Source organism: Silene latifolia, chromosome 8 (genome assembly GCF_048544455.1).
Source record: "Silene latifolia isolate original U9 population chromosome 8, ASM4854445v1, whole genome shotgun sequence".
In the NCBI taxonomy this organism is placed as follows: domain Eukaryota; kingdom Viridiplantae; phylum Streptophyta; class Magnoliopsida; order Caryophyllales; family Caryophyllaceae; genus Silene; species Silene latifolia.
Window position 1 is genome coordinate 4,317,143 of NC_133533.1, and position 11,152 is coordinate 4,328,294.

Genomic DNA, 11,152 nt, shown 5'->3' on the forward strand with positions numbered 1-11,152 from the left:
GGTTGAACCATGGACCAAACTTTGAGATATAACGTTCAGGCATGGACCAAACGTTGGAAACCAACGTTTGCCGTGGTCCAAACGTGGGAAACCAACGTTGGCCGCTTTATCTGACCCGAATTTCTTTCGTTGGTGCTCAAACTTTGCCCAAAAGTTGATTCCCCAAATGTCTTCCGTTGGTGCTCAAACTTTGCGTGGCCGCTTTATCTGACCCGAGGAACTTTCTATGTGTTTTCCGGAGAATTTTATTCCGGGACCCCGGAATCCCAAAAAACCGTGTATTATATACACTTCAATTTCAGCCGTTCGGAAGGTCGTAGCAGAACCTGTTTCTTTTTCTCCCTATTTTTCAATCACGCGTCCGAGCTCATTTCAGGAATCAACTGTTCGATTTCAGGAATCAACCTGTTCGATTTCAGCCTCAAATAACGAGCTTTAACACATTTTTCACGATAATCGAGTTTCGGCGAATCTTTGGTTTGGCACACCGGCACCCCCAAATGTCTTCCGTTGGTGCTCAAACTTTGAGTGGCCGCTTTATCTGACCTGAGGAACTTTCTATGTGATTTCCGGAGAATTTTATTCTGGAACCCCGGAATCCAGAAAAACCGTGTATTATACACTTCAATTTCAACCGTTCGGAAGGTCGTACCGGAACCTGTTTCTTTTTCTCCCTGTTTTTCAATCAAGCGTCCGAGCTCATTTCAGGAATCAATCTGTTTGATTTCAGGAATCAACCTGTTCGATTTCAACCTCAAATAACGAGTTTTAACACATTTTTCACGATAATCCGAATTTCGGCGAATGCTGGTTTGTGGCACACCGGCACCCACAAATGTCTTCCGTTGGTGCTCAAACTTTGCGTGGCCACTTTATCTGACTCGAGGAACTTTCTATGTGTTTTCCGGAGAATTTTATTCCGAGACCCCGGAATTCCGAAAAACCGTGTATTTATACACTTCAATTTCAGCCGTTCGGAAGGTCGTACCGAAACCTGTTTCTTTTTCTCCATGTTTTTCAATCACGCGTCCGAGCTCATTTCAGGAATCAACCTGTTCGATTTCAGGAATCAACCTTCTCGATTTCAGCCTCAAATAACGAGCTTTAACACATTTTTCACGATAATCCGAGTTTCGGCGAATGCTAGTTTGTGGCACACCGGCACCACCAAATGTCTTCCGTTGGTGCTCAAACTTTGCGTGGCCGCTTTATCTGACCTGAGGAACTTTCTATGTGATTTCCGAGAATTTTATTCCGGAACCCCTAATCCCGAAAACCGTGTATTATACACTTCAATTTCAAATTCGGAAGGTCGTGATCTAACCTTTTTTTTTCTCCCTGTTTTTCAATCACGCGTCCGAGCTCATTTCAGAATCAACCTGTTCGATTTCAACCTCAAATAACGAGCTTTAACACATTTTTCACGATAATCCGAATTTCGGCGAATCTTTGGTTTGTGGCACACCAAAGACCCACAAATGTCTTCCGTTGGTGCTCAAACTTTGCGTGGCCACTTTATCTGACTCGAGGAACTTTCTATGTGTTTTCCGAGAATTTTATTCCGAGACCCCGAATTCAAAAAACCGTGTATTTATACACTTCAATTTGACCGTTCGGAAGGTCGTCGATCAAACCTGTTTTTTTTCTCCCTGTTTTTCAATCACGCGTCCGAGCTCATTTCAGAATCAACCTGTTCGATTTCAGAATCAACTCGCTCGATTTCACCTCAAATAACGAGCTTTAACACATTTTTCACGATAATCCGATTTTCGGCGAATGCTAGTTTGTGGCACACCGGCACCACCAAATGTCTTCCGTTGGTGCTCAAACTTTGCGTGGCCGCTTTATCTGACCCGAGAAACATTCTACGTGATTTTCGGAGAATTTTATTTAGGGATCCTGAAATCCCGAAAAACCGTGTATTATACACTTCAATTTCAGCCGTTCGGAAGGTCGTACCGGAACTTGTAATTTTGTATGGCAGACATTGTAACAAGATTGGGGTTCCTTAATCTAATTACTAAATACGTTAAACAAGAGGCTTCACACAAAAAAAGTGAAAATAATTTTATAACGCCGTCTGTGGGAATCGAACCCACGACCACACGGTTAAAAGCCGTGCGCTCTACCAGCTGAGCTAAGACGGCTGCTTGTTTACTTTATCACATTTATGTAATTAAACGCATAACTCTAAATTAATTTGAGGGCTGATTTATATCGACGACGTTTTAGTAAATATCGACGACGTTTTTCAAAAAAAGACTATAACCGCCGTTTCACTCATCCAACACTTTCTCTCTATAAAAAATTTCCTCTCAACTTCAACTAAATTAAAAAAAAAAAACAACAGCAATTAACAACACGACGGATTTCGAATCACCGGTACTTAAACAACTTAATCGCTTCATTTTTTGGTTATTTTTTTTTTGTGTACCGTTAAATCTAATCGATAATTGATTTACGTCACGTATTGACTTAGTAATAACAAACATTGCAATTTTTCTGCGTAAATCAAAAATTTGTACCCCAAGGTTGAACCATGGACCAAACTTTGAGATCTAACGTTCAGGCATGGACCAAACGTTGGAAACCAATGTTTGCCGTGGTCCAAACGTGGGAAACCAACGTTGGCCGCTTTATCTGACCCGAATTTCTTTCGTTGGTGCTCAAACTTTGCCCAAAAGTTGATTCCCCAAATGTCTTCCGTTGGTGCTCAAACTTTGCGTGGCCGCTTTATCTGACCCGAGGAACTTTCTATGTGTTTTTCGGAGAATTTTATTCCGGGACCCCGGAATCCCAAAAAACCGTGTATTATATACACTTCAATTTCAGCCGTTCGGAAGGTCGTAGCTGAACCTGTTTCTTTTTCTCCCTATTTTTCAATCACGCGTCTGAGCTCATTTCAAGAATCAACTGTTCGATTTCAGGAATCAACCTGTTCGGTTTCAGCCTCAAATAACGAGCTTTAACACATTTTTCACGATAATCGAGTTTCGGCGAATGCTGGTTTGTGGCACACCGGCACCCCCAAATGTCTTCCGTTGGTGCTCAAACTTTGCGTGGCCGCTTTATCTGACCCGAGGAGCTTTCTATGTGTTTTTCGGAGAATTTTATTCCGGGACCCCGGAATCCCAAAAAATCGTGTATTATATACACTTCAATTTCAGCCGTTCGGAAGGTCGTAGCGGAACCTGTTTCTTTTTCTCCCTATTTTTCAATCACGCGTCTGAGCTCATTTCAAGAATCAACTGTTCGATTTCAGGAATCAACCTGTTCGATTTCAGCCTCAAATAACGAGCTTTAACACATTTTTCACGATAATCTGAGTTTCGACGAATGCTGGTTTGTGGCACACCGGCACCCCCAAATGTCTTCCGTTGGTGCTCAAACTTTGCGTGGCCGCTTTATCTGACCCGAGGAACTTTCTATGTGATTTCCGGAAAATTTTATTCTGAGACCCTGAAATCCCGAAAAACCGTGTATTATACACTTCAATTTCAGCCGTTCGGAAGGTCGTACCGAAACCTGTTTCTTTTTCTCCATGTTTTTCAATCACGTGTCCGAGCTCATTTCAGGAATCAACCTGTTCGATTTCAGGAATCAACCTGCTCGATTTCAGCCTCAAATAACGAGCTTTAACACATTTTTCACGATAATCCGAGTTTCGGCGAATGCTAGTTTGTGGCACACCGGCACCACCAAATGTTTTCCGTTGGTGCTCAAACTTTGCGTGGCCGCTTTATCTGACCCGAGGACCTTTCTATGTGATTTCCGGAAAATTTTATTCCGGGACCCTGAAATCCCGAAAAACCGTGTATTATACACTTCAATTTCAGCCGTTCGGAAGGTCGTACCGGAACCTGTAATTTGGTATGGCAGACATTGTAACAAGATTGGGGTTCCTTAATCTAATTACTAAATACGTTAAACAAGAGGCTTCACAAAAAAAAAGTGAAAATAATTTTAACGCCGTCTCTGGGAATCGAACCCACGACCACACGGTTAAAAGCCGTGCGCTCTACCAGCTGAGCTAAGACGGCTGCTTGTTTACTTTACCACATTTATGTAATTAAACGCATAACTCTAAATTAATTTGAGGGCTGATTTATATCGACGACGTTTTAGTAAATATCGACGACGTTTTTCAAAAAAAGACGATAACCGCCATTTCACTCATCCAACACTTTCTCTCTCTAAAAAATTTCCTCTCAACTTCAACTAAATTAAAAAAAAAAACAACAATTAACAACACGACGGATATAGAATCACCGGTACTTAAACAACTTAATCACTTCATTATTTGGTTAATTTTTTTTTGTGCACCGTTAAATCTAATCGATAATTGATTTACGTCACGTATTGACTTAGTAATAACAAACATTGCAATTTTTCTGCGTAAATCTGAAATTTGTACCCTAAGGTTGAACCATGGACAAAACTTTGAGATCTAACGTTCAGCCATGGACCAAACATTGGAAACCAACGTTTGCCGTGGTCCAAACGTGGGAAACCAACGTTGGCCGCTTTATCTGACCCGAATTTCTTTCGTTGGTGCTCAAACTTTGCCCAAAAGTTGATTCCCAAAATATCTTCCGTTGGTGCTCAAACTTTGCGTGGCCGCTTTATCTCACCCGAGGAACTTTCTATGTGATTTCCGGAGAATTTTAGAATCCCAAAAAACCGTGTATTATATACACTTCAATTTCAGCCGTTCGGAAGGTCGTAGCGAAACCTGTTTCTTTTTCTCCCTATTTTTCAATCACGCGTCTGAGCTCATTTCAAGAATCAACTGTTCGATTTCAGGAATCAACCTGTTCGATTTCAGCCTCAAATAACGAGCTTTAACACATTTTTCACGATAATCTTAGTTTCGGCGAATGCTGGTTTGTGGCACACCGGCAACCCCAAATGTCTTCCGTTGGTGCTCAAACTTTGCGTGGCCGCTTTATCTGACCTGAGGAACTTTCTATGTGATTTCCGGAGAATTTTATTCCGGAACCCCGGAATCCCGAAAAACCGTGTATTATACACTTCAATTTCAAATAGTTCGGAAGGTCGTCGAATCGGAACTGTTTCTTTTTCTTCCTGTTTTTCAATCACGCGTCCGAGCTCATTTCAGAAATCAACCTGTTCGATTTCCGTCTCAAATAACGAGCATTAACACATTTTCACGATAATCCGAGTTTCGGCGAATCTTTGGTTTGTGGCACACACCGCACCCCCAAATGTCTTCCGTTGGTGCTCAAACTTTGCGTGGCCGCTTTATCGACTCCGAGAAACTTTCTATGTGATTTCCGGAGAATTTTATTCGGAACCCCTAATCCCGAAAACCGTGTATTATACACTTCAATTTCAGCCGTTCGGAAAGTCGTACCGGAACATGTTTCTTTTTCTCCCTGTTTTTCAATCACGCGTCCGAACTCATTTCAGAAATCAACCTGTTCGATTTCAGTCTCAAATAACGAGCATTAACACATTTTTCACGATAATCCGAGTTTCGGCGAATGCTGGTTTGTGGCACACCGGCACCCCCAAATGTCTTCCGTTGGTGCTCAAACTTTGCGTGGCCGCTTTATCTGACCTGAGAAACTTTCTATGTGATTTCCGGAGAATTTTATTCCGGAATTCCGGAATCCCGAAAAACCGTGTATTATAAACTTCAATTTCAGCCGTTCGGAAGGTCGTACCATAACCTGTTTCTTTTTCTTCCTGTTTTTCAATCACGCATCCGAGCTCATTTCAGAAATCAACCTGTTCGATTTCAGCCTCAAATAATGAGCTTTAACACATTTTTCACGATAATCCGAGTTTCGGCGAATGCTGGTATGTGGCACACCGGCAACCCCAAATGTCTTCCGTTGGTGCTCAAAATTTGTGTGGCGCTTTATCTAACCCGAGGAACTTTCTATGTGATTTCCGGAGAATTTTATTCCGGGACCCCAGAATTTCGAAAAACCGTGTATTATACAATTCAATTTCAGCCGTTCGGAAGGTCGTTCCGGAACCTGTTTCTTTTTCTCCCTGTTTTTCAATCACGCGTCCGAGCTTATTTCAGGAATCAACCTGTTCGATTTCAGCCTCAAATAACGAGTTTTAACACATTTTTCACGATAATCCGAGTTTCGGCGAATCTTTGGTTTGGCACACCAAGCACCCCCAAATGTCTTCTGTTGGTGCTCAAACTTTGCAAGGCTGCTTTATCTGACCCGAGGAACTTTCTATGTGATTTCCGGAGAATTTTATTTCAAGACCCCGGAATCCAGAAAAACCGTGTATTTATACACTTCAATTTCAGCCATTCGGAAGGTCGTACCGAAACCTGTTTCTTTTTCTCCCTGTTTTTCAATCACGCGTCTGAACTCATTTCAGGAATCAACCTGTTCGATTTCAGAAATCAACCTGTTCGATTACAGCCTCAAATAACGAGCATTAACACATTTTTCACGATAATCCGAGTTTCGACGAATGCTGGTTTGTGGCACACCGGCACCCCCAAATGTCTTCCGTTGGTGCTCAAACTTTGCGTGGCCGCTTTATCTGACCCGAGGAACTTTCTATGTGATTTCCGGAGAATTTTGTTCCGGGACCCCGGAATCCCGAAAAACCGTGTATTTATACACTTCAATTTCAGCCGTTTGGAAGGTCGTACCGAAACCTGTTTCTTTTTCTACCTATTTTTCAATCACGCGTCCGAGCTCTTTCGGGAATCAACCTGTTCGATTTCAGCCTCAAATAATGAGCTTTATCACATTTTTCACGATAATCCGAGTTTCGGCGAATGATGGTTTGTGGCACACCAGCACCCCCAAATGTCTTCCGTTGGTGCTAAAACTTTGCGGGGCCGCTTTATCTGGCCCGGGGAACGTTCTATGTGATATCCGTAGAATTTTATTCCGGGGCCCTGGAATCCCGAAAAACCGTGTATTATACACTTCAATTTCAAATAGTTCGGAAGGTCGTGCACCGAACTGTTTTTTTTCTCCTGTTTTTCAATCACGCGTCCGAGCTCATTTTAGGAATCAACCTGTTCGATTTCCGGAATCAACCTTTTCGATTTCAGCCTCAAATAACGAGCTTTAACAGATTTTCACGATAATCCGAGTTTCGGAATGAATGCCAGGTTTTGTACAACGGCACCCCCAAATGCCTTCCGTTGGTGCTCAAAATTTGCGTGGCGCTTTATCTGACCCGAGGAACTTTCTAAGTGATTTCCGGAGAATTTTATTCCGGGACCCCGGAATCCCGAAAAACCGTGTATTTATACACTTCAATTTCAGCCGTTCGGAAGGTCGTACTGGAACCTGTTTCTTTTTCTCCCGGTTTTTCAATCACGTGTCCGAGCTCATTTCGAGAATCAACCTTGTTCGATTCCGACCTCAAATAACGAGCTTTAACACATTTTTCACGATAATCCGAGTTTCGGCGAATGCTGGTTTGTGGCACACCGTCACCCCCAAATGTCTTCCGTTGGTGCTCAAACTTTACGTGGCCGCTTTACCTGACCCGAGGAACTTTCTATGTGATTTCCGGAGAATTTTATTCCAGGACCATGAAATTTCGAAAAACCGTGTATTATACACTTCAATTTCAGCCGTTCGAAAGGTCGTACCGGAACCTTTTTCTTTTTCTCCCTGTTTTTCAATCACGCGTCCGAGCTCATTTCAGGAATCAACCTGTTCGATTTCAGGAATCAACCTGTTCGATTTCAGCCTCAAATAACGAGCTTTAACAGATTTTTCACGATAATCCGAGTTTCGGCGAATGCTGGTTTGTGGCACACCGGCACCCCCAAATGTCTTCCGTTGGTGCTCAAACTTTGCGTGGCTGCTTTATCTGACCCGAGGAACTTTCTATGTGATTTCCAGAGAATTTTATTCCGGGACCCCGAAATCCCGAAAAACCGTGTATTTATACACTTCAATTTCAGCCGTTCGGAAGGTCGTACCGGAACCTGTTTCTTTTTCTCCCTGTTTTTCAATCACGCGTCCGAGCTCATTTCAGGAATCAACCTGTTCGATTTCAGCCTCAAATAACGAGCTTTAACACATTTTTCACGATAATCTGAGTTTCGGCGAATGCTGGTTTGTGGCACACCGGCACCCCCAAATGTCTTCCGTTGGTGCTCAAACTTTGCGTGGCCGCTTTATCTGACCCGAGGAACTTTCTATGTGATTTCCAGAGAATTTTATTCCGGGACCCCGGAATCCCGAAAAACCGTGTATTTATTATACACTTCAATTTCAGCCATTCGGAAGGTCGTACCGGAACCTGTTTATTTTTCTCTCTGTTTTTCAATCATGCGTCCGAGCTCATTTCAGGAATCAACCTGTTCGATTTCAGCCTCAAATAACGAGCTTTAACACATTTTTCACGATAATCCGAGTTTCGGCGAATGCTGGTTTGTGGCACACCGGCACCCCCACATGTCTTCCGTTGGTGCTCAAACTTTGGGTGGCCGCTTTATCTGACCCGAGGAACTTTCTATGTGATTTCCGGAGAATTTTATTCCGGGGCCCCAGAATCCCGAAAAACCGTGTATTATACACTTCAATTTCAGCCGTTCGGAACGTCGTACTGGAACCTGTAATTTGGTATGGCAGACATTGTAACAAGATTGGGGTTCCTTAATCTAATTACTAAATACTTTAAACAAGAGGCTTCACAAAAAAAAAGTGAAAATAATTTATAACGCCGTCTGTGGGAATCGAACCCACGACCACACGGTTAAAAGTCGTGCGCTCTCCTAGCTGAGCTAAGACGGCTTCTTGTTTACTTTATCACATTTATGTAATTAAACTCATAACTCTAAATTAATTTGAGGGCTGATTTATATCGACGACGTTTTAGTAAATATCGACGACGTTTTTCAAAAAAAGACGATAACCGCCATTTCACTAATCCAACACTTTCTCTCTCTAAAAAATTTCCCTCAACTTCAACTAAATTAAAAAAAAAAAACAACAATTAACAACACGACGGATTTCGAATCACCGGTACTTAAACAACTTAATCGCTTCATTATTTGGTTAATTTTTTTTTTGTGCACCGTTAAATCTATTCGATAATTGATTTACGTCACGTATTGACTTAGTAATAACAAACATTGCAATTTTTCTGCGTAAATCTGAAATTTGTACCCCCAAGGTTGAACCATGGACCAAACTTTGAGATCTAACGTTCAGCCATGGACCAAACGTTGGAAACCAACGTTTGCCGTGGTCCAAACGTGGGAAACCAACGTTGGCCGCTTTATCTGACCCGAATTTCTTTCGTTGGTGCTCAAACTTTGCCCAAAAGTTGATTCCCCAAATGTCTTCCGTTGGTGCTAAAACTTTGTGTGGCCGCTTTATCTGACCCGAGGAACTTTCTATGTGATTTCCGGAGAATTTTATTCCGGTACCCCGGAATCCCGAAAAACCGTGTATTTATACACTTCAATTTCAGCCGTTCGGAAGGTCGTACCGAAACCTGTTTCTTTTTTTCCCTATTTTCCAATCACGCGTCTGAGCTCATTTCAGGAATCAACCTGTTCGATTTCAACCTCAAATAACGAGCTTTAACACATTTTTCTTGATAATCCGAATTTCGGCGAATGCTGGTTTTTGGCACACCGGCACCCCCAAATGTCTTCCGTTGGTGCTCAAACTTTGCGTGGCCGCTTTATCTGACCCGAGGAACTTTCTATATGATTTCCGGAGAATTTTATTCCGGTACCCCGGAATCCCGAAAAACCGTGTATTTATACACTTCAATTTTAGCCGTTCGGAAGGTCGTACCGAAACCTGTTTCTTTTTCTCCCTGTTTTTCAATCACGCGTCTGAGCTCATTTCAGGAATCAACCTGTTCGATTTCAGGAATCAACCTGTTCGATTTCAGCCTCAAATAACGAGCTTTAACACATTTTTTTTGATAATCTGAATTTCGGCGAATGCTGGTTTTTGGCACATCGGCACCCCCAAATGTCTTCCGTTGGTGCTAAAACTTTGCGTGGCCGCTTTATCTGACCCGAGGAACTTTCTATGTGATTTCCGGAGAATTTTATTCCGGTACCCCGGAATCCCGAAAAACCGTGTATATCAATCACGCGTCCGTGCTCTTTCAGGAATCAACCTGTTCGATTTCAGGAATCAACCTGTTCGATTCCAGCCTCAAATAACGAGCTTTAACACATTTTTCACGATAATCCGAGTTTCGGCGAATTATGGTTTGTGGCACTCCGGCACCCCCAAATGTCTTCCGTTGGTGCTCAAACTTTGTGTGGCCGCTTTATCTGACCCGAGGAACTTTCTATGTGATTTCCGGACAATTTTATTCCAGGGCCCCGGAATCACGAAAAACCGTGTATTTATACACTTCAATTTCAGCCGTTCGGAAGGTCGTACCAGAACCTGTTTCTTTTTCTCCCTGTTTTTCAATCACGCGTCCTAGCTCATTTCAGGAATCAACCTGTTCGATTTCGGGAATCAACCTGCTCGATTTCAGCCTCAAATAACGAGCTTTAACACATTTTTCACGATAATCCGAGTTTCGGCGAATGCTGGTTTGTGGCACACCGGCACCACCAAATGTCTTCCGTTGGTGCTCAAACTTTGCGTGGCCGCTTTATCTGACCCGAGGAACTTTCTATGTGATTTCCGAAGAATTTTATTCCGGGACCCTGAAATCCCGAAAAACCGTGTATTATAACACTTCAATTTCAGCCGTTCGGAAGGTCGTACCGGAACCTGTAATTTGGTATGGCAGACATTGTAACAAGATTGGGGTTCCTTAATCTAATTACTAAATACGTTAAACAAGAGGCTTCACAAAAAAAAGTGAAAATAATTTTATAACGCCGTGTGTGGGAATCGAACCAACGACCACACGGTTAAAAGTCGTGCGCTCTACCAGCTGAGCTAAGATGGCTGCTTGTTTACTTTATCACATTTATGTAATTAAACGCATAACTCTAAATTAATTTGAGGGCTGATTTATATCGACGACGTTTTAGTAAATATCGACGACGTTTTTAAAAAAAAGACGATAACCGCCATTCCACTCATCCAACACTTTCTCTCTCTAAAAAATTTCCTCTCAACTTCAACTAAATTAAAAAAAAAAAAACAATTAACAACACGACGGATTTCGAATCATCGGTACTTAAACAACTTAA

General features: G+C 42.3%; 4 non-coding genes across 4 annotated transcripts; all 4 read right to left on the reverse strand.

Annotated features, from left to right (window-relative positions):
* Window positions 1–2,074: 2,074 nt before the first annotated feature.
* TRNAK-UUU (transfer RNA lysine (anticodon UUU)) lies at window positions 2,075–2,147 on the reverse strand. The gene has a single exon. It is a non-coding gene; the product is annotated as a tRNA-Lys (tRNA).
* Window positions 2,148–3,967: 1,820 nt separating this feature from the next.
* TRNAK-UUU (transfer RNA lysine (anticodon UUU)) lies at window positions 3,968–4,040 on the reverse strand. Its single transcript has one exon. It is a non-coding gene; the product is annotated as a tRNA-Lys (tRNA).
* A 4,649-nt stretch (window positions 4,041–8,689) lies between these two features.
* Window positions 8,690–8,762, reverse strand: TRNAK-UUU (transfer RNA lysine (anticodon UUU)). Its single transcript has one exon. It is a non-coding gene; the product is annotated as a tRNA-Lys (tRNA).
* Window positions 8,763–10,832: 2,070 nt separating this feature from the next.
* TRNAK-UUU (transfer RNA lysine (anticodon UUU)) lies at window positions 10,833–10,905 on the reverse strand. Its single transcript has one exon. It is a non-coding gene; the product is annotated as a tRNA-Lys (tRNA).
* Window positions 10,906–11,152: the final 247 nt, after the last annotated feature.